This window comes from Hippoglossus hippoglossus, chromosome 13, assembly GCF_009819705.1.
Source record: "Hippoglossus hippoglossus isolate fHipHip1 chromosome 13, fHipHip1.pri, whole genome shotgun sequence".
In the NCBI taxonomy this organism is placed as follows: Eukaryota; Metazoa; Chordata; class Actinopteri; order Pleuronectiformes; family Pleuronectidae; genus Hippoglossus; species Hippoglossus hippoglossus.
The window spans coordinates 17,973,253-17,998,932 of NC_047163.1; the positions used below are offsets into that span (position 1 = coordinate 17,973,253).

The 25,680-nt window shown below is 41.4% G+C and overlaps 1 protein-coding gene across 2 annotated transcripts in view; it reads right to left on the reverse strand.

The window, feature by feature from the left end:
• The window catches only part of zgc:172282 (leucine-rich repeat and fibronectin type III domain-containing protein 1-like protein), a 166,222-nt gene that overhangs the window by 87,066 nt on the left and 53,476 nt on the right, over nt 1-25,680 (reverse strand). For both annotated transcript variants that reach the window (XM_034604033.1, XM_034604032.1), the window contains exon 2: nt 9,955-10,057. The gene's annotated coding sequence lies outside the window, so the exon portion shown is untranslated. The remainder of the gene's footprint in view (nt 1-9,954; nt 10,058-25,680) is intronic.

Genomic DNA, 25,680 nt, shown 5'->3' on the forward strand with positions numbered 1-25,680 from the left:
GATAGAGAGGATTGTGTGAGACAGGCCGTGGCATGATGCGGCAGAATAAACACTCGGCAGGGGAGTTTAGTGCAAGGTACAGCTAACATAATTTCTAGAATGGAACTGAGTAAAGCACGTTCCTCCTCCGAGGCCCAAGAGTCCCCCTCAATTCAATCATGTTGCACCAACAAGCACACACTTATAGATATGAGATCCATACCTGATTTAAAACTAAACAACTCACTGGATTATGTTCAATAAAGTGGGAAAAAAAACTGGATCCACGCCCCAATTCAATGGGATCTTTCTTGGCCAATGTGACAAGCCTCCACCAAGCTTTGTGGAAATTTGTTCGGTAGCTTTTGTGTCATGCTGCCGAGAACCAAACCATATTCCAACAGAAAGGAGTGAAAACCTAACGTCCTTGGCGGAGGTAATAACCAAACGTCCGTCTCATTCACACAGCCTGTTTAGCTGTGTCTAAACTAAGTTCTTTATTTCAGTTTGCTCAGTGAGTGCCTTTGTCTGTGGTCAGTTTATTTGACCTGAACAAAGAGGAGAAATATAACACTCGCTGCACTTGGTTCCAGTAAAGCAACATGACACCACAGAAATGTCCCCTTTGCTTCTTCCTCACATAAGAAGACTTCATCAGCATCTCAGGAATGATATCCCTTCTTGAAGATGATCCCACGTCAAGATTGCAGTCGGCTTAAGGGAAATTACCCGCTGGTCATTCTTAGAAAAATACTGACAACACTACAATTGAAAATGTCGAGCGTAAACAACATTAGCATATCAGAAAATGTGTAAAGGCCCTTCCTGGTGTCTTTCTGTTTGTCTGCTCTTAGCTACTTTAGAAACATGGCAGTGTAACATGACACTTTCTGTGGAGAAGGACTTGCTCCTGATCTGAAAGGGTTATTCAAAAGTGCTGAAAATACCCCAAATCTAAACCTAAATCAATTTCCACTTTTAGTTTCCTCTAAATCCTTCACACTACACCTTTAATGCCATTCAGGAGGATTCTATTTGTTATGTTTTGGTCCTTTTCTCCTTCAGCTGCATATTTATTATCATTTTTCATTAGCACATTGACTTTCATATATTTTCCGCACCTCCATTCAGCCTCTGACTCACCCCTTTGTCCACTGAACCTTTGACCCTCCAATCCCCTATTAACACTTCATTCATCCATTCAAACATATACATTGAATACCTGGTTAAGTGGCCTGGTCTCAGGTAGCAGACAATGAATTTTCCACAACAAACAAGGATTGTTTTGACAGATTTAGATGCAAAACACCGGCAGTGTTTCTGTGAATATAACAACAAAGCATTAGTCTATTTGTGTATGCATAGATTGCACAGAAACACACAGCCACAGCTGCAAATGTATTTTGCGTGTACACCCACATGTGAATCAATTATGCAAGTTTCCTGACAGATCAATTAGATTCAACCATCTGAAACAGGGCGAGACAGAGATGATGCATTTACGACTGACCGTATATGGTAGGGAAGTTTAATGCGCCGTCTGAGTTGCAGAGTGACAGTAAAAAATAGCTTCAGGTGAAAGAATGTTTGTCTTTGACAAATCCTAGATCAGGAGTTTAAATAATTGACTCAGATTGGGTCTGAGCTGGAATAGTGGTGGATAACAAGATAAGATGGGAGTGAATAACAAGGTTACGCCGGGTTCACACCGGACGTGGAAGCGCCGCGCAGCGCCGCGCAGCCGCCTGGCTGTTCACACCGGACGCGCATTTCTCCGCGCCGGTCAGCCCGCGATTCTGCTGACTCCGCTGGTTGTTGTATGCTCCGTTCAATGAAGGGGTTCGGGGGTAAATGATGATGGTCTTCATCATTTACCCCTCTCTTTCTCTCTCTGTCTGTCTGCTTGTGTGTTTGTAGTGGAGGGGCAGATGGGAACATTTCAGCATGTGGGGGGAAAATTCAGGGAAATTGAAACTCCAGGAGAACAGCAGGAAAATCCAAAGTATGGGATACATATTTGATCATTTATATCATATATAATATGTCATTTATATCGTTTTAAATCGATTTTCAGTGTGTTTTCTGGCGCGATGCTTCGCAGCCGATGTGAACAGCCCAATTCGGAAGGAGGCGGAAAGGAGGCGGACACATCAAGTAGACCTGATGTGTCCTTGAAATGACTAAACAATAACTGGGGAAGCATTTTCTGTTTCTTCCTGTACAAATCAATATTTCAACTCCAATAATTGCATTTAGTTAACACAATTAATACAAATTATATAAGCTATGTGTATATGGTTTTGGTCTTTCTGTTGCAGTATTTCATTGTGAAAAGGTAAAATATCTACTCTTAAAAATCTGACTTTTGAGGTATACAGCAGAATGTTTTGCATTGTCAGTTACACTTGTCAGATTGAGATGTTCAAAGAAAGAAGTCATCAGTGTGAGATCACAGCTCACAAACAGACACATCTTGAGTGAAGGACTGATTCAATTTTCACATCACACATCAATATAATGCTTTGGGAGCATCATGGTTTCATCTAAAGCACTGGACGAGCAGCGAATCGAACAGAGAGTTAATGTCAACAAGGTTGTATGATGTGTATAACAAATATGATTACTGCTGTGTATCTGTGAAAAAAAAAGCATCATAACTCCTTACAAATGAAAGGAAATGTTGTAATTCTTTGCAATTTGCAAAAGCAGTCTGCATTAATATAAAATGCATGACAGAGTCAGCAGTAGGAATGGCCACAAACACATGTTAAGTGAGAGCTGTTCAGGTGTGGAACCTGAGGCATGATTCAGCTGACAGGCAAACTGTTCTTCCAGACTGTGCAGCTGGTCGGTAAATAGCGTTTCTGTCTGTAGGCAAAGAGAAGCATGTGAAACAAGGATCATAAATAAGTTACTCTGTGTGTGTGTGTGCGTGTGTGCGTGCCTTTGTGCGTGCGTGCGTGTTCTTCTATCTTTGTGAGAACCAGCTCGACAATAAGACCTTACAGAGCATTGGAAATCTCTAATCTTTAAGATGCACACAGATACAAGCCGCGTCATCACTTTTATACTGACTGGTGCCGTTTTCATTAGATTTGGCCCACGTGAGTCATGGATGGTCAAAAATGAAGGACCAGCTCCATAGTCTATGACTCTGGGATGTATTAAAAAGCACAGATAAAGGTTTGTGGAACGACAGAAGCTCCACAATTTGGCATGCTACCATGATGTCCACAGGCAGACCTGCAGACAAGTTCAACTGGCTTGTTAACTGCACTTCAACACATCCATTGTAATCATTATTACTATTATTTATACCGCTGAGCTGGAGCTAGTCCCAGCTGACATTAGGCGAGAGGCAGGTGCACCCTGGATAGGTCACCAGCGACAAATAACCATTCACACTCACATACACAAGTAAGGCCAATTTAAAGTTGTGAATTTGCCGAAGCTGCATGTTCCTGACTGTGTGAGGAAGCAGACAAATCCAGAGAAAGCCCACAGGACACAGGGAGAACATGCAGACCCCACACAGAAAGGCCCCAGCTGGCTGATGGCTTCTAACCCAGAAGCAACAGTGCTAGCACCATGCTCTTCAATTACAAAGCTGCTTATAGCCAAATGAAAAGCTTGCATGATTGTAAACTTAATATTTCCAGTTTAGATCCAAAGAGGTTGGACATGTCAGGTTGTGCTTCTTGAGTTTAGAGACTGGAGTGGTCTCCTCCGATCACGACCACCAAAGTGGAGAGGACCTTAGATAAACAGACACGATTTCCAATGAAAAGTGCTCATTTGCTCTCTTGTTGTAAAGGACTAAGTGCAGTGTGCTGCTCCAACTGTGTTTCGGTGTTGGAGAGGAGCAGGTTAGTGGCGGCTGTTTGTTAAAAAAAACTCTGCTCTTGAAAAAGAACATCAGACCAATTACCTGGATGGCTCCAAAGATACGCCAGACTGCTATACCCATATTTAGCCCATCTTGTCACATACAAGTAGGTGTAAATCACCTAAATTAGATGAAATGATTCAGAACAAGCAAAGGCACATTCAGCAAGATGTCAACTCATTATGTTGAATAAGCCGGACCTGATGCAATATGTGCGCTTCTGATGCTGAGTTAAGAAAAGGTGCAATACATTATTATGATGGAAGAACATGACATTCTCCTGTGTCAATGTATGTATCAGTGGCAGAGCCAACTTTAGTGGTCAGCATGACATGTATTCCAAATAAAGGCTCCAGCCGATTTCCATGTGAAAGCAGGGATGCTCCTGTGCAGGCAATATAATATGAAACCACTGCAGCCTGACAACACACAAACACATTGAAGAACTGCAAACCCACAGTGGAAACATATTCATCAATATGACAACCCAGAAAACAACTTGCAAATGCAGAAATGCTACAATGTGCACAAACGCCGACAGAGCTGAACAACTTCCGCACAACAGAAATGTTTCTGGGGACCTGGTTGACATTTGCCTCCTTCTCAAAACGCTGTGTAAAAGGACTCCCCAACGGGAACACACGACACAACCATCCGCCCCATATACATACGCACACACAGGAAACATTGTGACCTACTCAGATCTTTCCAGGCTTTGTAAACTAGAGCATCTTAAACTCTAGGAATGTACACGTCAGATATCCAATTCCCTCGCATCAATCCCCCTCAATTTCCGAGATAACTAATCTTAGATGAGCTGAATGTTCTCTGATACCACACTGCGCACTTTATTCAACCCAAATGTGTTCTCTATGAAGATTTCACAGGGGGATAAAGACATAAAAATAGACTGTATTGTTACAGATATCACTTAGTTCAAAGGAACAATCTTGAGGAATCTCTGAAATTATTAGGCTGATAAGAAGTTAGTTGTCTGACTTGACGTCTCATTCTGAACTCTTATTTTAACAAAGTTATTTTAATGTCAGAAACCCCTCATTTAAGTTCCATCCGTCAGCGCTGGAGCGATACTGCACCTCTACATCTCATTTTTAGCTGTTGCAGTCGCTATTTTGCTGCTCTTTAAAAAGCTAAAGATACTAAAACACGAAATATCTCTAACGCTTTTGGCCGCTTAGTTCTCTTGAATGAACTGCTCATGGCAGACGTTTCTCCTGAGTGCTGGTGGGGAATATAACAGCTTAAGGAAAGAAGGGCTGCAAGCAAGAATAAAAAAAATAAAGAATAGTGGTACCACTTGTTCCGTAACCTCTGAAATCAAAGTGTTTTTCAAACCACTGCTGAAATGGTGTGTAAGCCAGAGTTAATATGCAGTAATATTCTGGTTGTAAAGAGCTTCTGTAGTGGAATTACACTGAGACTCTTCTGACTCTTGCTGTAGTTCACGCACATCTCGTACTCAGTGCAGCAGCAAACAGCCTCTCACTCTGGGACAGAGGGTTTCTTTTTTGTCTGTACTAGTGAGCAATATGCAAAAGAATCCGACTTTATTCATAAAACTTTGTGTCCTCACTGGCTTTCATGTGGAACAGTGTTACAGTAATGACCCAGAAGACCAGGATGAGAGTGCTGCATTCACACAAAAATCTATTAGCATGGAAACTGCTGACTCCTCTGGTGAATAAACAGTTCTTATCCAAGTTACAAAATGTAAAACTGAGAATAATGTGAAGTAGCACTTTGTTTAAATAAGAAATCAAACAACTGATGGTCTAAGGATAAATTTATTAATTTTCTTTGACCCTCTGAAAAATGAATGTCCTCCAGGAGGCCACTAACAGCTCGAACGTTTATCGTCATTGCAGCAGAAACCAAAGTGTCTGTCTCAAGTTATTACGCCTGTGATGACATCAGTACGTTTTGTCATGTGCAGTGTAAATTGTGGTGATTTTTTATGGTGGTTCTTTTTTTTGATTTTTTTTCACCTCTGTCTTCTACATCATCATGTTGTGTTGTCATGATGATGTCATTTCTTGTTGTCACGTGTTGATCATGGGTAGAGAGGAGCAAAGAAAAATGGACACATCTGAAAAGCTTTTTTTTTAAGTACATATTTCTAATAAGTGATGTGTTGTTTCCATGTATACATATTTTGGGATCAGCATTTTTATGTATCAAACTAAATTAGGTAATTTTGCACTTTTGTACATTTATTATGTTTTTTTTTTCCTCCGAGAAAATCTCAGACACCAAAAATACCAATATAGGCACATGGTGTATTTCTGAATATTTGGAGGATGTGTTAACTGTAAAGGTTTGAACTTAAATTTGAAACAACTCACTCATAATGTAGAGCATTTCTTTATTTTGGTTACCAAACAGCAAAGAAAAATATAAAACTACTTTCTGCACTTACATAAGCTCTAAAGGCAAGGACCTCACACGGTGGTAATATAATACATAAAACTATTCAGACCTGGGATATAAAGCAATAACAGAAAATACTGCTGGCCAAAAGTGCTGGGGAAAACTGTTCACCTACACTGTCATAAAATGTTGGGAGAGGTGTTGTGGCATTAACTGATTTTTTGACCTGGCTTTATGAGCGCTCTCTGGGCAGCAGCCAGTGGCCACGTTTTGATGACACATCCACCAGAGATAAAGCCCAATAAAGAAGCTCCTCACTTTTTGTGCTCCTGAAGAAGTGGGCAGAGCACTTGGGGTTGAGATTTTCCATATTTAGTAGAAGCAATTACGCGCATACCCCGAAGTGATTAGGTGAGCGAGAAGGCAGTGCGCCTGACACAAAGGACAGAAGACACGTCCAGTCGATGCTCATTTTGATTAATAAATGCAAAGCGGATTATTTCAGGTCTTCAGTTCTTCTTCTTCTATTTGCACTGCACTAGCAGTGGCTGTTCTAAACCTGCCTGTGTGGAATGATCTGTTTGTTTTGGCCTGTGGTGATGCTGGTTGTGTCTTTCTTTCTGAAAGTGACCTGCGGCAGTTGAGCCACGGTGAGTAAAGACCGGCTGCAGGACTCAGTCCACAGAACCCTGAAGCTCCGACAAAGAGCTGTTCACCTGTTTATTCACAGTTCACTGAAGCTCAACTCAGGAGCTAGAACTCCGAACTGGAGAATGGGTTGTTGAACACATGGTTTTGGATGCGCTGTTGTTGTTATTGACAATGCTTACGTTGATGAGTCCCATAAGAATTAAGTTAATATTGAACACACCCCATGTCCAAATTGCACCACAATTATACACTGCAACTTTTGGGCTCTTAATAATACACATCACCAAGTGTGAAGCCGTTCCGATGAAAGGTTCTCGAGATTTGACAGACAGATTAGTTGATCTTTTTTTTTTTATTGATTGAAAGCTCATGTTGGTCTCAGTTTTGGAGTATTCTGTTTCTCCTGACCTTTGTTCCCACAAAGTTAAACTACGCTGTGCTCTGACAGGCTTATGGCCAAAATCTCCGATGTCCACAGTCTCTGCACTGCTGCCCTGGTTTCAAACCCAGCTGCTTTATTAAAGTTTAAATGTGGCCTAACCCTGGTCAAATACTTCTGACATCAAAATGCTGCACTGCTCCCAACAGGCTGACAACTCAACAGTCCTCATACCCGATGACAGCTCAGGAACAAAATGTCTGCCTTTGAAAACCCCTGTATACACAGAGGTGTGTGTGTAAAGAAAAGAAATGTGCTGTCTTTAAAAGGTATCGTTTCACACAACAGCTTTCTGGGTCATTTGTGCATTTCAAATGACAAGTCTGAGTCTGACGGATCAAACCGAATGAATAGTGAGCTGAGGATTCCAACTGAATCTCTCTCTACATTCCTATATCCACCAAAAAAAGCAAAGCTTAACACATTGGAATTGGTTGCACTGAGGTTTCACTTCTACTGTGAGTCCCCGACCACGACTGTTATAACATTTTAAAATGTAATTTCAGTTCAGACAAAAGCAGGCAAGTGTGACAACTGAGTGTTTTGTGCAATAGCAGCTTATCCCTTGATTTAAATCCATCCATCTAGTATTAATAGCAGTGTCTCTACTCTGCTTAGCTGCAGACCTCTATGTGCTGCTTTCATCACACACACACACACACACACACACACACACACACACACACACACACGCAGGAACACATTTGTATCTGCATGTGATTTAGTGCACTCAACCTCATACTTTTACAGTGCATTAGGTACGTAGAACCCGCTCATTCACATACATGCACACACAGGTACACAGCTTTTACTTGCACACTTTAAGTGAACACACTGTGCTTTCCAGGTTTCTTCCCTTAACTTAACTGTGTCAGTGTTTTTGTGTTCATGTTGAAGGTCTATTAAGTTACAGAGACCAAAGTCTGCAGCAAAGAGAGTCTGTCTCGGTCACATGAGCCGAAAATGTTGTCAGTCTGGCATTCCTCGCTTTTCTTTTCTGTATAGCGTCAATGTCACTAAGTAACATGCACCTAGCAACTTGCTCAAATTGGTACAACACCACACCAGGAGCTGGTCAGCCTGTGGGGAGGGGACGTGACATTTCTGACATGCACTCTAGGCAACTGACCAATCACAAAATAATGAGTTAGCTGGCACAGCAGAGCATGCTGGGCTGTTGGGAGACAGGCCAAGAGCTAAAGCAGCATTTCACAGAGGGTAAAAAGAGACACTGCAGCAATGGTATGTGAGAAATAATGCACATTTTCATTATTACACCATGTAAACCTATTATGAACCTGTAAACAGCCAAAATATGGACAATCTAATTACTTAAGCTAAATAATATGCATTAACATTCATGCACAACTAAATGCCACAGGTGAAAGAAATATATTTAGTTGTTGAACACATGTGGTCTTTGTAGTTAGTGTAATGTTTGGGCCACGTTTGTGTTTGATGGCCACAGGATGTTTTTACTGAAGTTCCAAGAGGAAGCACAGACTGTGTGAGACGCTACGATGTAGCAGCACGTCGGCTAGAGCTTCTGAGTCTTGCCAATTTCTCAAGTGTGATGCACATGGTTACCAGCAAAAATAGACAGGGGAACGATCTGTTGATGGTGACACCAAACCAGCAGCATCACATACAACTTTCATCTTCCACCATAGTTTCAATGTTTCGGCTATATCTGAATATGTCACAATTATGATAAGAAAACATACATATCAAATTTATTCTGAATATGTTTACATTTAATGTTATTAGTAGAGAAAGTGCGGAGACAGACTTGACCCGCAGTGTGCCTTTCACACATGCACAGACGCGTTCACATCAGCAATGATTTAGGCGAGAGGTGGTGCAGCCGGGTGCAGCAGGCTGAGGCAGGAAGTAACATATTAATTCCTCTGTGGAGATCATTTGATTTTCACACAGACACCGGTGTCGGCTGTTATCACCATACACTCTCTTGACATCTTCGTCTGTGTCTTCTGTGTGTATGGACCCGCTTTTTTAACCCTGGAGATATTTGTTTTCTTTTTTTTTTTCATTTTTGTGTCTGTCACGGTTAGAAGCATCATTAAAACCCCCACCACCCTATCACACATGCACCTACTCCGGGAAAAAAATACGGAGGATCTGCGGAGTTCATTGCATGTCTGAAAGCAGCTTATATGAATAATTTTGCCGGTAAAGAGGTATTTTTGTCTCTCTCTCTCTCTCTCTCTCCGTTATAAAAAGGAAACGTAAAAAGATGGGGCTGGTGGTAGCAGCATCACAGCGCAGATGCTGGCGTGTGAGCTGCATCAGTTCAGCGAGGAAGCCGTCACACACACGCGAGTCGGCTCCAAGAAACATATATTGAGTGTGCGTGAGTTTACTTTTCAATGACTCAAATGTAATTCCTAATGTAATATCCTACCCTCTGATTTCCCAAAGGGGATCATTAAATTTCTATTACACTTAAATGCCAATTACTGTTTGTATATGTTTGAGATGTAATTAAAAAGAAAGAGCAGTGTCAGAGTTCACAGCAAAATCTGTTTTGAATTCATTGGGCACAAAAACAATACAGTAGTGGAGTAAAAGCTGGATGTGAGTCCTCGCCTACCTTTATCTGGTACGCTGTGATTTATTCATCAACATGAAGGTAAGCTGTGATGACTGGAGATTGACTGAAACGAGAGATGGCCTCAGGAGATGGATCCAAAGACCTGTGGAAGAGAACAAAGAATTAGTACAAGGGGTTAGTCCATGATGTTTTAGGGATATCCCTGCATTCAGTGGTATTGACTATATAAAGCCTTTTACATCCAGTGCTCTGCTGTAACCACCCACAGCACCCAGATGGCCCACTCTGATCCATTAACACAAATAAAACATTTTCCTTATATGAGGCGCTAAGCTTTAACATAGCACAAATAACAGAGAAGTGTGAAAAGGTTTTGATTACGATGAGCCAGAGGGGGACACATGGATACTGTGTATATACAAGACTGCATGTTGATTCAACACGTAGTTAAGACGTTTCACACAAAACCACATATGTCAACCACAGTAGTTCTGTGAGGGGAAAGTCAATAGAGCTGCTTTCAGACACTCGCTGAACTACGCACATTTTTTCTAAAATCTTCTGCAGGGGGCAGTATATTAGAACTCAAATGTACAATTCAGTTTCTGAAATGCCAGCCTATTTGTAAATGTCCAGAAAATGTCAAGATAATTCACAGTGAGTGAAAAGAATGCATAATATCTAGGGTAACAAAAAAAGTGCCATACATGTAGTAGGTGCCGACAAATCTGTTAACTTTAAAAGGTGAGATTCCAAGGCTTTTGACGATATCTGATGTGCTGTTGTTAAAAACACTGCGGTGGAATGTATGCGTCATGTTCTGCAGCATGCAATCTATGTCCCATAGACTTTTTTACGTTGCGATCACATCTGACCCGCTGGATGTCTGGACCCAGTTTACCGCACATTTTCCTGACTTCATGTCCAGAAATGGCTTTAGGTTCGTCTCCCGGAGACCATGAATGTCTGTACAAAAGTTAATGGCAATCCGTCCAATAGCTATCGAGATAGCTCAGTCTAGCCTTGGACCTGCCATGGATGTCTAACAGATGTCACCTGCATGGGTAGAACATTGTTTTAGGTGCAGCACACATCTGATGAACTTCTGCTTGTTCCTGCGATAAAAAAAGAAGCTTTCCACAAAAAAAAAAACTTGCTACCACCCTGCCACAATAGTTACAGACTGACTTGCCTCTCTCCAGGTATATCAAATACAAAACCTAGATTACCTTTGTCTCTCATCTGTACAATTGAGGGAAAACCAAGGCAAATGCACCATGTCTCTCTTCTAATGTGGGAATGTGCAGCTTTCAACCCTCCCACAATCCTCCATGCAGTGTGAAAACCTAATATGATACATCAAGAGTACTGTGATCATGCTCTGTCTTTATCTCTTTCGAGTTATCTCAAAAAAGGAATCGTAAGAGCTATAGTAAGCGCTTTCTGAAGTAAGATATCAAGGCTCTAGTTGCATTTGTGACAAGCAGAAGCCTGGAAGTAAGAACATAATATAAATTTCTGATGCCTCGACTGCAAATAATTTTGGCACCTCAAAATGTGGGTGCTGATGCAAAAATTGTGTCACTTTTTTAAAAACAATCCATTCAATATGGATCAAACTACTATCAAATTGAAACTGACACTTTGTGTTTCAGTAGAGTACACACACACACACACACACACACACACACACACACACACACACACATCAAACAGGATGCAGACGCTTTGGCAGTCAGTTTTCCAGCCAGCTGAGCTAACAAGCTGCAGGTTATTAGAAATTCATTACCCACATCAGAGGCCCTCAGGCGTCTCATCACAAAGACAGGAAACAGCAATGTGACACAACAGTGGGACAGCAGATCATTTCGCAGACACGCAACATGGCATCCTGCACATATCACAGGTGAATCCTCGCAGATTACCAATGACCGTTATTGGCATTAATGAAGACGATGCCACTTTTTTTCCCTGACGCACATTCGGACGACTTGTCTCGACGAGCGGGAACAGCAGGAAGATCTGTCTGCACGCTTGCTCAAGGTAACAGCCGCGATGTGGAAATGTCGGAGCTGCGGTTTGCCTGATTTGCACACAAACAGACACACACAGGCTGATTTTGACATTAAAGGTATTAATTATCTTCGTTAGTGGCACCGCCCACTTCGAAAAGTAAAGCTAAGAGTAAAACACACACACACACACACACACAAACACACATTCTAGCAGTGACAGCACCATGTTAATTATATATATATATTGTTCTTTGTCATTCCTTCTATTTTTGACGGCTTTTTAGCTCAATGCTTTGTTGTGCTGCGTACTATCAAAACAATAATACACAGGAGGATACTGTGCTGGAGCATGCTGATGCTGCAGATATGTTTGAGTCCCTTGTGGCAGCTGCTGCTGGCTTCATTGAGGAACTGATATTATTAAGTTTTGCAAAGTGGGAGAAAAATAAACCTCAGGGTTCCATCTTAGCATGTCATCTGTACAGACGCAATAAAAAAGTAGTAGTAATTCAACAATTCATTTAATCTGGCAACTCTTATGACAGAAAAAAAACCTTATCTCAAAGTAACAATATAAAACATTTTTTAATTTTCTAACCTACAATTCCCTCATTCATCTACTCATCTTAATTAATTAAATGAAAAATTAGTGCCCATTGAATTTCTAAATTACGCTCTTGAAGCTGTTTCATTTGCCTCCGCCTTTCTCTTTTGATCCGAAGCACATCTTCCCTCTTCACCCACCGACCGAGTTCATTTCCTTTTACCATGCATTAACCACTGATACTGCTCCCTAGAAAATCTTCATGGTGAACTATTATCTCCTGATTGACATCTGATGCCAAGATCTTATAATGAAACAACCTGTCGTGTCTTAATATGCACAATGCTTTGTTCGCGCAAGTCCAACATAAAGTGTAACTTCACCCCCAGATCAGAGCCCAACTCCACCCACTGCATGATTTTGAAAAATGCTAAAAACTGGGCGGGGACTGAGGGCTGAGGGAGGTGGGGCTGGATGTCACTGTCACTGTCAATGATGTTTGGCCATAAAACATGGAGGGTGACAGAGAATCAAATGGCTGACATGCGAGAAAGTGGTTTTTAGACTTTTCCCCTCCAGGATCCCCTAGAGTGGGGATGAGTGTGGTGGAGGACCATGGTGGTCCCGAGCCTTATCACTTCGATCAGTTTGCTCCAGCCCCAGCTAGGCCTGAAGCCAGAGCTCTTGTAGCCTAGGCAGTGCAAGAAAGGGCAACTGACATGTTAATTAGAAGGCTAAATTTAGTTTGAATAAGTTGTAAAGCTATGATATTACCATGAATGTAAAATAGTAAAAAACAGGAGTGTGTGTTGGTACTGCAGTGGAACCGTCTCCCTAAGAGAGCGTGTGTTGTCAGTAGGTACCAAAGGTAATGCTACGCTAATGTAATAAGACCCCATCAAACTCCTCTCCCACAGTCTGCACAGTCGATTGGTTGGTTGATATACTGGGGGGGGGGTAGTTGGTTACATCACAAGCCTCCAGATCAGCCTGCAGAAACATTCTATTCCAATAGCAAGGTTCCAACTAGTAGAGGGTGTTCACTATGCAAATGTGCCACAAAAAGTGTTGCACTAAAATTTCAAGATATGAATCAACAAAACTCCTGAATACCTGTTTTCAATTGTTTTCAGCTGAAAGGATTTTGATAAAACACACGCAATCATGCCACTTAATGTTCTATAACCTGTCCCACTACAAGGTTTATTTTTCACACTTAGCAGCATGTGTGCAAACAGAGAAATAACATAAAGGTCATAACATTATTAAAGCAATAGAGGAATTAACCTGAGCTGTTACTCTGAGCTGACTTTAAAAAGCTCCAAATGATCATGTGGAACAAACTAATACAGAAGATAAACACAGATTCCTGCCAAAGTTCATTATTGTATGTAAGTGGCACTGTTGTGGCCAACTCTACCTCCTATAGTTAAATGTCTCTTCATTGACTTTGTACACAACCTTCATTAGTAGCACTGATAATTGACATCTTGACATATGTAATGCACTTGTTGAATACTCTCTTTAAGGTTTGTGTAACACAAAGACCCTCTTCAAGTGTAGGCAATCATAGATTAAGTCTTTGTTAAAACAAAAGTCAAATTAAAGTTGTTTTCTTCAAAAAGCTGTTCTTAAAATCGTAAAACATTCTATCATTTCCTCATTTGAACCATCTCCCTGCTCGTCTGAATTGTATGATTTTGAAAGTCATTGGTATTCTGCTCAGTTTGCCTCTATATTTAGCCTCTGTTCTCTCCACCCAGCTATGCTAGATTGTGGTGAAATGACCTGTCAGTGAGCTGTGTGTGTGCATGTGTGTGTGTGTGACTGCGAGCGCCTCCCTAACACTCTTTGAACATAAAAGCAAGAAAGAAACACGGCGTATAAATGTGAAAAAGTAACCTCAGAGGTGTAAAATAAACAAGGCAGAAACACCCTCAGTTAAGCAACACATCCTGCACGACCCAAAACACACAAAAGCTAGAAGTGTAGTCTGCCTCCACACAATAATGTGCCATTAGTGCCATCTTCCTGCTGTGAGGAGCTGGCCATTACTGAATTTTCCCCATTTCTATTCAACCTCAGCTTCACTGTCACATAATGACTACAGCTGCAGACGATCCGCTGCTATTAACCCCTGCTTGTTTCAGCTCTTTTATTTTGTTATCATTTTGTATTTGTTGAGATCAACTTTTGTGCGTGATTGAATTTTCCTGCATTTATGCTTGCAAACTTGTCCCATTTAGAGCCAAGCAGGGTATTTAGAATTGAATTAAAGTCAATATAAATGAGGTGGATACTGTAGCCTTGCACCCGACTGTTACTGCTTAACTGCAGACATAAAGTCAGGCCCGGATTAAGACTGCGGCTGGCCCCAGGGCACAAAGTCTTAGTGTATGGACAGAAACAAGCTCTGGACGCTGGGATAAACGTCAAGTGTTTGTGAGGTCACAAGTCTTGCAGGGTTGAAGGCCCCCTAAAGGTCGGAGGCCCCCTCGCACCAGCCCAATCGGCCCAGTGGGCAACTTGCGCTTGCATTAAAGTAGATAAAGCAGGTCTGACTGGTGCGTATAAGCAGCTCAAGCGTAAGACTGTGCGAAGCCGCATTAATAAATGAGAGTGTATCCATTCTGAGACAAGTTTGTATGAGTCCAAAATGTGCCCAAAATATTCCCACTGTAGATGTTCTTTCAGTCCAGCACCTAACAGGAGCGGCCAGCACGAAAAAGAGAAATATATTTATGGTTACATAACTCCAAGACCTACAGTCAAGATGTTTCAGTAAAAGATATTTAAAGATTTTTTTGAATGGCCTCTGAGCTCTCATGCCGTCTTCTCTGCTCCTCTTCTCTTTCCCATTTCTCATGATACACTGAATCCACCCCTTCTTCATCCCTCTCTCCTCTTTCTCTCATTCCTTTCACTCCCCTTTTTTTTATTCCACCATCCCTGCGACTTCCTCCCTCCTTCAGATGCAGTATAATTATCTGGTCATCATTATCAGAATCATTCTGTTTTCTCATTATAAACCCATCTGCTCCGCTCTGCTCTGCAGTCCGCCACATAAACACACAGCAATACTGACACTAAAGCACATGCAGTATCCTCTCTCTCTCTCTCTCTCTCTCTCTCTCTCTCTCTCTCTCTCTCTCTCCCTCTCACCCTCTCTCTCTCTCTCTCTTCACCATCTCATCTCTGGAGCCACTTGAGTGACAGGACACATCAGTGTTACTGGTCCAAAGTAATTATGTTGAGATTGAGGTAAAGATGTTGGACTAATGTACTGAGATTGATAGAGGAATGAAAAAAACTGTAGGTAAGACACTTGAGGAGTTGAATCCTGGGACAGACGGGGACAAAAGGCAGATGACCTCTGTAAACAACAGCCACTGATTTGGACCATGATGCCAAAACCATAGAGGAAAGTCTTTTTTATTCAACATACACAGGACTTAGAGTCACATAAAACATTGCTACTACATGAAAGCAGCAAAAAATAACTCTGGAAAATCATTTAATTTGGAGTCCATTCAGAGATACATACGCACAAGCAGAGTGAGCAGGGATTCTGTCAAATATAAAAACATTAATTGACCTAATAATCGAGAAATTGCCTGCTAGATTAGAGAATCACAAAACTGTCCATCAAAGAGCACATCATGTAGTTAGATGTTGCCGTGGTGACCTCTAAAAGCTCTGTTCTGACAACCGAGCCTTTTAGCACAACACAAACAAGCTCATAGTGGCAGAAAGTGAAGTGCCCGTGTTTGTGGACGCGTACGCGGTTGTGTGCATGTGTGTGTGTAAGCGTGTACGCCAGGGCACACATTGATCTGGACTGTGTAACAGTTCTGATGTTGTGTCACTGGCCGTGCTCACACATACGTGCCAAATGCACTTAAGGATGCTCAGACTTGTAGTTACAAGCATACACACATGCACATATCCCACACTATCGTAAATATAGAAGCTGTCTCTGGCACTCGCACATATGCAATGAAGGCCCACTGAGTGGTTAAAGGAGGCTGCAGCGTGAGGCTTAAAATGTATCAGCAAACCATTTCCTTTTTTTTCAGCAGTGCTTTGATACAGTGATCTACTGGGGTTTCAGGGAGTCAGAAAATTATAAGGAATAACTGGTAAAAGAAAATGACTTAAGGTTAGCTAGTGAACTGTATCTTTCTTGCTCTTCTTTTCCCTCTCCCTACCTCTTGCCTCTGCAGGATGTTAGCATGTAGGACATCCTGCATCCTATCTCAACTACCTGTATCCATCGTTTCAAATTAAAAGCACATCACCAAAAGAGATGTTTCTCTGCTGTGGTGTCGTTACTCTGGAGGATTGACATGTAACTTTTGCTTGTCCTGGGCCATTTTTCTCAATAACCTAAGCTAAAGCCGAAGTGTGTATGTTAATCTAATCTCTGTAATTCTAATAATCTAATATGTGTGTATGTTGTCAACTGTTCACCTTATAGGCTTCACACCATGTGTAAGGGCCCAAGAAAGTGCAGTGTTGAATTTGGTGCGATTTGAACATTGATACGTTCAGTATTCATCAACTTTGGCTAAACAGTCAACCAGCGCTCTGTAGCAGTGACGGCTTGTTCACATTGACATAAGCAACATTATTGATCACGAAACAACAGCATGTTTAACAACACTGAAACAACAACTGATTCTCCAGTTCGGGGTTCTGTGTACTGAGTCGAGCTTCACCAAGCTTTGATTAAACTGAGCAGCATCAGCAGTCAGGCTTCAGGGTTCTGTGGACTGAGTCCTGCAGCCAGTCCTTCCTTGCTTCATTGCTCAGTTACTGCAGCCCATTGCAAACAGGCAGGTTTAGAACGGGCACTATTTACTTAAAAAAAACACTAAATATAATCCAAACAAACTCCAAATTAACCTGAAATGAACCTTTAAGTACATGTTCTCTGTTGCTCACACATACGCAGAGAGGGTCACAGACAGACAATATGAAAATGGAAACTCACAGACACGCACATGCAATGCTCCAGCTGTAACACGGATTAAAGATTAGGAGAGATGATGAATGTGTCTACACACAACAGTCCATAACAGTCGCACACGAACATATCTCCTAACAGTTATCCTAGATACCAGCACAGATAAGTTCACAGTGTATATTTTTGGCTCACATGAAGAATCTGCCGACAAACAGGTTTCTTACTGTACATCGTTGATAAACAATTGCTGCTCCAAAGAATATATGAGCCTGCTGATAAAGTCACCTCCATTTTCGCTGATACACTGCCTCTAATCAGATCACTTCCTTGGCCACTTCTATTATTTATCATTTGTTGTTTGTTTGTCATCCCGCTTTGCTTTTGTGCTATTGTTTAAACAGAGCCACTCCGCGAAGCAGCAGGGTTAGCTGATCTGTTTGATGTTGTAATTTACTCTACCATTTCCCAATCTGGCGCAGCAAGATACTGTGTCATTCCGGAGACTATAGTCTGTTGAAGGAAAATGAAATGTATAATGAACAACAACAAAGATGACAAATTATTTCTGAAGGACAGCCCCAGCTCTGGGGAAGATATTAGATTTAATCTAGATATGTTTTAACTGCTGGAGGATTTTGTGTCAGGGTGGGATAGCTGTGCTAAAATCCCAATAAGTAATGTTGTTTTAATAATGAATAAAGGGCAATGACTAATTCATGTAATGAAACCTGGCCGTCAGCCATCATGCGGCTTCCACTGAAGAAAAAAAAAACTGGTTGAATTTTGGAACGTGGAGGAGAAAAGTTAAAATTTATTTTGAAGAGATGAGCGGGAGAGAGGAATATAGAAAAATAGGAGAAGTGATAAGGAGAAGGTCGACACGAGGGAGGAAGGAGGGAGCTGATAAACAGACTTGATGAAGACCAGAGAAAGACTTTACAGCACATAAAGGGTATCCCACATTTCTGTCTGCCCAGGTCCTCTCGTGGGTTCACTGTCAATCAAGATGACTGCCTGTAAGTAAGTCTAATGGAGAGAACCTACTTTTACTCCAAAGAAAATAATGCCGAAAAACACCCTTTGATTCAAAGCCATCACAAGTAAACAGTAAATGCAAACAGCAGCAACTGAATAGGCACAGGACAGAAGTGAAGACCAGCCACATGGATCTCAAAACACCAAGAGTCCTCAAACTATGTTCTGCATGAAAGCACACTGACATTGTACTGTACTATGTGTGTATAATTTAAAATTGTTATTATTAGGATAATGTCAGGATAAGGGTAAGAACTGGGATTCGGCATTTAGTTGTAACGGATGTGGTTAAGTAAAGGTGCCAGGAAATTCATTTTGCCAGTGTCCTCACAACGATAGAAGTACATGTGTGTTCAGGTGGTTGGTGATGTGTGAGGTTAGTATTATTGCTCTGTCCCGCCTCCAGGCCAACTTTCCCACATGGCTGATGATGATTGACAACCGCCCTCCGAGTCTGCTCTTCTCTGCCTCTTCCCTCCGCTTATCTTCTCTCCTCTCAGCGCCTCTAAAGTCAGGGGTGTGCATGTTTAAATGAACATAAATAGAAAATAGAAAACTTTCTTCCTTAAAGGGGAGTCCCCCAATTTTATAGCTAAAAACCTTCTGGCCATGGTAAACTAACAACTGGTAATTTTACACAAAACTGTAGTGTAAGGAGCAATCTAAGGAGCGCACTAAAACATTTTGTATGACATATAGGTATGACATATGACTTGTAGTCATCACCTATATGGGCTGCATCTACCTATACTAGACGTTGATTGGTTTATAGACGGGCATGGGTAGATGTCGGCATGATGTCATTTCGTAGTCGTTCTGCTTCAATGGAGAACATGAATCACTTGGTTCATTTCGTTACTTCTGTTGCCACTGTAATATCAACGTGGTTTTCCTACCAGCATCAACAACCTCAGGCACAGCACTCTACATTGTTTCGAATGCACCAAATTAACCTCCTCGCCGTTCAACCATAATAGGCTTTGGCTTCTTTTCCTTTTTCTATTGTTTATTGCTGTCAGAACTTCCTGCAAATGGTCAGAGTTTGAACTACATTTAAAACATGTTCACACTGCAAATGAACCAAGCCATGGTTCAGGTTGATCCAGACCAAGACCACCACTTTTGGTTGGACACAATTTCGGTCCATTGGTCTAGACAATGGCACAAGGCCCTTGACAACACTTCTAAGGATCGGCATTGGAAAAAAGTAGTTCAAACAAAAAAGAATCAACACCAGGGCATCATTCGAGGTCCCTCTCTCGGTCACCTTAGACTGCGTGTCAACCTTAAAAACACCACAATGAAGTTTGTGTGTTGAGTGTCTTTGTAGTGGCAAGTTCCATGACCTTGACCAAATCTCAGGCAGGTTGTTGTAGTGTTGTGCTGCACTTTCTCTCACTGGTCAAATGGATCCCATCTCCTGTCTAACACACTCACACACTTCCTCTCATCTGAAACAATTTCTTCATTCCCTACCTCTCCTAGCTCTCTCAATTTCCCAACCACTTACAGCACCACTATTTCTCTCTATTTAGCCTGTCCACATCACCGGGGAGGCACTGTTTTGTGTGTGTGTGTGTGTGTGTGTGTGTGTGTGTGTGTGTGTCTGTCTGTGTGTTCCAACAGAGTGAGTTGATAGGTTGTGATAGGTCTCAGGGAGAAAGCCAGACCACAGCAGTTAACACTGACCTCTCCATCGGTTTCTCTCCACCTCCCACACAACACCACCACCTGTCTGTCTCTCTCTCTCTCTCTCTCTCTCTCTCTCTCTCTCTCTCTCTCTCTCTCTCTCATCTATCCCTTCTTCCTCTGCTGCCTCTCCTCCCTTCTCAATTTCCTCATTCTCCTTCACACTCTACCACCCTATCTTTATTTTTGCCACCGTCATTTGTCCTTCTGTTATTCTCAATTTTTTTTGTTGCTTGCCAGATAACAGCAAGTTTATTCCACTCTCTGCTCCGCACTCTTTCACTCTCCCTATTATCCCGGTCCTCCCTCTCTTCCAACTCCTCTCTTTCACCTTAAGGCTCCTACGCACTGTGCAATATCAGGGCTCTAGCAGGTTCATTGCATGTCACAGTGTGCAAGATGGGTCGAATAAAATCTTCACTACAATCTTTGCTAGTGTGACTGTGTTATATCGGTTTCGAGGCATGTCAGACAGTGTCATGAATACCTGGTCAATTGTTGCAGTACATTGTAAATATATATAACAATGCATGTTGTGCAAACTTCTGGCTGAAACTATATTTTCAGATGCTATGAAAGTTATACTTCATCCTTATTTAACAAGACAACGTGTCGACAGCCACGTTAGCAGCTCTGCAAGGCTCTAATTAGGCAGAATTGTGCTTGAGATGAATGCTAACATCAGCTTGATAAAGTGCCTACAAAGACGATGCTAACATGCTGAAGTTTGGCATTCATGACATTTTTCCAAGTTCCGTGTCTTAGTTGAGCGCACTGCATGCTAATTGCTTCGTACTATAGTCTGGTGGGAATATGGCTAGTTCTGCAAATTTAATCCTAATTTAAACTGCATGAGATGAATTTTTGACTTGATGATGGAACTAGATGAAGGTCAGGCAATCGGTTAAGTGTTGACAGTTCATCCTGAGTGCAGATGACAGTGAGGCAACTCGTCCATTAGTTGTGGAAATTTCACTCAAAACCACGAATTTGGACTTAGTGTTTGCTCAAGAGGCAAAATTCATCACCACAACCATTACAATTCCTCCTCTGGGGACCATGCATATATCTGTACAAACTTTTAATGTAATACTTATGATAGATGTTGAGTTATTTTAGTCCAGAACAAAGTCTGTAGCTAATTGTGTTGACAAAAAGTCACAATGTGGGGTTTTGGCTTCAAAACAGGGTGGTGGAGACTCCTCCCAGTGAAATCAAGGATTTGATTTGATCGACAACTAATGATTTGACAACCAATTCCACATCTGTCAACTTTGTCCAGGGTCTCCCATAATTACCAAAGCGCGGGGGTCGATTATGCCTCAGTTTCAATCAGCAGCAGTTTGACCTTGAGATGCTAAGTGTGCTCTCGCCTCACTGTGCCTCCCACCGCCCTCACCATCATCCCACTCTCCTCCATCCTGTCAGCCCCTCCATTCAATATCTTAACACTCGATCCATTTGATCCGCTCTCCTTCCATCTGTTTCTCCTCCTCTACATTAGTCACTCTCCACACTGTTTCTCTCATTTGAACGCTGCCCCCTCAAATTCTCTGCCCTTCATTCCTCCGCTCTCTTCTCTTTCCATTACCTCCTCATTTGTGTATTCCACACTCTCTTATCCATCTGAATTCATCCTGCAATTACTGTCTAAATTTAAACGTAATTTTAATATGCTTCATTCCCCCTCCTCGTTTCTTCATTGCCTTCTCTTGTACTTTTTCCAGTTTTTCTGTCCTCCCTCCCTCCCTCTGTGTCACAACTGTGATTTCTCCTTCCTCCCACCCCTCTATCAGCCTGCCTCCCTTCTGTTTCCTCACTTCCTCCCTCCCACCTGCCCCCTCATCGCCTTCATCCACTGAGCATTGGTCAGTGTTCATTCATTTATCTGTTTATCTACCCCATGCCTGTGTATGTGTAACTGTGCAGTGATAATGGCCAATCTAACCTTGCAATATGACCCACTCAACCCTCAGTAGTTAAAAAAAACTTCAATTTACGCACGCACACACCCACACACACGAACACACGCAGCGGCAGTGAGCCATGGTCACTGTGACACATCATATATCTTGTGGTCCCATCCTCAACACTTGATTTACCCTGGACCTCATTACTGTGTGATTTAACAGGCGAATTTGGTCTTTAACTGTTTGATCCTATGCCTCCGGTTCGTTTCTCACCCTCCCTTCTTCACACCCTCCTTTCTATTTCATCCTGGTCAACTCGGCTAGTTTGTCTCTGCTTTATTATGTTTTTTGCCTCAACCATCCCATCTGTATTTTTCCATTTAATGACACTAAAAAGAGCTGTTGTCACTGATGATCAGAGTTTCCCAAAATACAGCCAACACTGCGACAGATGGGAATAAATACTCAGTGATTTAAAAAGGGGATTGCCAGTTTTATTATACATCTCCTGATAGATTATTTGCAATAGTGATTATCCAACATAATTGTGTTAACTCACACTTGTTAACAGTATCTTTCGGATGCCAACAATTTGTGTCTGGCAAATTCTATCTACCTGCCCGTCATCGTCCTTTTTACTCAGACAAATCTAATCCACTGTCAAACCCTCTTCCATGTCTCTACTTTTGTAACAGCCTGTCTTTATCTCTATTTATTTCTCTACCGCTATCTTCTTCTGTGGGCCCTTTCAACTTTTAATTAATTCGTTGAATGCTTTTCTGGCATGACATGTAGATCCCCTTTTTGCCAAGCACATTCACTGAGGCTCACATTCAGGTTTGTGATAAGCGCACATAATGGGGGTTTATCTGCAAAATTTTGGGAGTTTGCATTCAGACATAAGTGCTTGTGAGACACCTCTGAAGCTGCTTCATTTTCTGGGAGAAGTTTGTAAAATGAGTTCCATTTACCAGCAAATCTCCAGTATGTGCTACATGATATCTACTTTGGAGCCAAAAATAGCCCAAGAGCAACAACCATTGTGCATTTTTGATTAGATTTCTACATAATACCCAAAGTAAAGACAATTGTTTCATTTAATTTGTCCTAACTGATACCGTGCTCTGCCCAGGCAATGTCTCAGGCCTCAAGCCATTATCAAATTAGAGCAGTGGCTAATGTCATCCACTTAAGAAAAGAAGAAAATAACAGTGGAGATAATGAATTAACAGCGCAGCATTGGTGATGCCAATATATACATGGACGTAATGCACAGCTTTTCAGTCTCATTTGATGTATTTCTTTAGGCGTACAGAGCTTCCAGTTTCTTCAAACAAGCCATGCATCTGAGAGGGGAAGTGACTGCCCTGCTGAGCAAGTGCAAGTAATTATTAAGTGACTTATATCAGAGGTGTGGCAAGTAGACAGGTATGTTAGAGATGTAATTTAAATCCTATCAGATGCACCAGAACAACTCAGAGCTACAGTTCAGACGGGTAACACCTCCTGTCGTAGCCGTTTCATCTTGGCTAAAGAACACAGGCTCTTTATGTCAAAGCAAAAACTCTAAACTGAAGCCAAATAATCATACCCTTCATCTGTGTTGATGAAGGCAACATGCGTATTGGCAATATGCAGAGGGTGACAATTATGTCTTAATTGGCTTACAGCTTAATTTTTCTCATCAAAATCAGGTACCATCTCGAATTCTAGGGTCGAGATGTTTGTTTTTAAGAACAGAAAGGACGTGGGAGCATGTACAGCTGATTACATCGCCTAAAACTCTTCTTTATTCCTTAAAAATACATATTCAAAAAAGTTTGTCATAAAAAAAATCACTTATGGCTCTAAATATAACTTGTTTTCCCGCTACTGGGCTCCACCCACAAGTTGACAGGAATGGTTTCATAGCTTTTTGACATTAACAACTCTGGTTGTCTGAATCTGTTTCTTTTCAAAATGGCATTTTTTTTACTGCAGTGTTAAGGTGGAACTACTGCTCATTGACTGACTACTACATATCACCCTTGAGCCTTTAATATGAAAACAAACATATTTTGGGTGAAATAAGCAGTCACTTACCAACCTGCCAGCCGGTGGGCACACACGTTTATGTGTTTTGGGGGCATAGCTTTGACAAGAGGGGGTGGAATGTATTTTATTTACATTTTGTAGCCTGGTCTTGCTAGTTTTTCAAGGATTACCAACCCTAGCTTCAAGTTAATACTACTCCGCCATGGCATTGTCTTCTTATTTCACTAAAAATATGACTTCTATGATGTAAAAAAGGCACAAGGGCGATGTGTTAACATGTTTTTTAAAAAAAAATTATTCACTGGAGGGGGACTTGTATACCTGAAATGGTCAGAGAGAATGAGAGGGAAAGGGAAAATGAGAATTTGATAGTTTGATAGCAGTGTTCGCAGGGCATCGGTGCACTCCAGTGTCATCTTATAATAATCTAAATTGTACAACATATCGGCATATTGGATGTACTTGTACTGTATGTAACAATTATCTTGCATGTCATAACATTCAGCCATCACCATGTTCACTAGGGAGCAGAAGGAACTTTAGCATATAAATCCTGCATTTAAGTCCCTATATTTAGCACAAGCTTCTTTTGGAAATGGGAAAGAAAATCAAACCAAATAATAATAGAATCGCAAAGAGCACTTCTTAATTTACTCTGGTTACATCCCATATATTATATCATCCATCCATAACAGCATTTCAGCCTCAGCCCTTATTTTACCTTTAAATTTCCCAAAGGTTAAATGAAAGAGTTTGAAAATAACTGTATAAGAGCTCTTCCTGTTCGATGATGGACTGCCACCCACTGTGCTCTGTTCACGGCCCCTGGAGGCAAAGCTGAGAATCCAGGAAGAGACGTTTGAATTACTTTAAAATCTAACCACAGTCCGCCTCTGAGACAGACACTGAGCGGACAGAAATCCTCCTGCACTGAGCATAAGTGAGAAATGATTCATGAAGACAAGTGTTTCTTTAATTTGCAGTTGTCGGAAGCTAATATCATGGATGTATATTTTCAGATATCCCTCTCGCTGAAATTAGTTTGCAGCTCAGCGTCCCATTTGATGAAACCAACTCGAGCTGGATTCCATAATAGCCACGGCTGTGTGTGAAGATGTGTTTCCGTGTCCAGATTTAGATCGTAAATTTAATTTTGTTTGGTGAGTCCAAAAAACGCAGTCGGCTCTCACAAAAATGTGAGGGTGTGAGCCAGTTATGGAAGTTTTGACACTGCAGGGACAAAAGAGTGTCATTGAATTAATTACGATTGTAAAATGTGATCACTGCTTCATACCCTTCAGGATTTATGGGCGATCGTCCTTGGTGCAGCTTTTCCGACATGGCTTTAAGCGACTGCTTTACTTCATTATGACCTGCTGAAAAGTTAATTCTCTTAAAAAGCATTTTTTTCTTTGTTTAATTTTGGTTGGTCTTGTCTGGAGTTTTTCTTTTTCAGAAAATGTCATATCACTTTTTATTCCATGCAGTTTCGGGATAAGCAGAAGTGACAAGAATCTTTCTGACGAAGCAGTCTTCCATTATTTTTATTTTGTCTACATCCCAAAGGCTCAC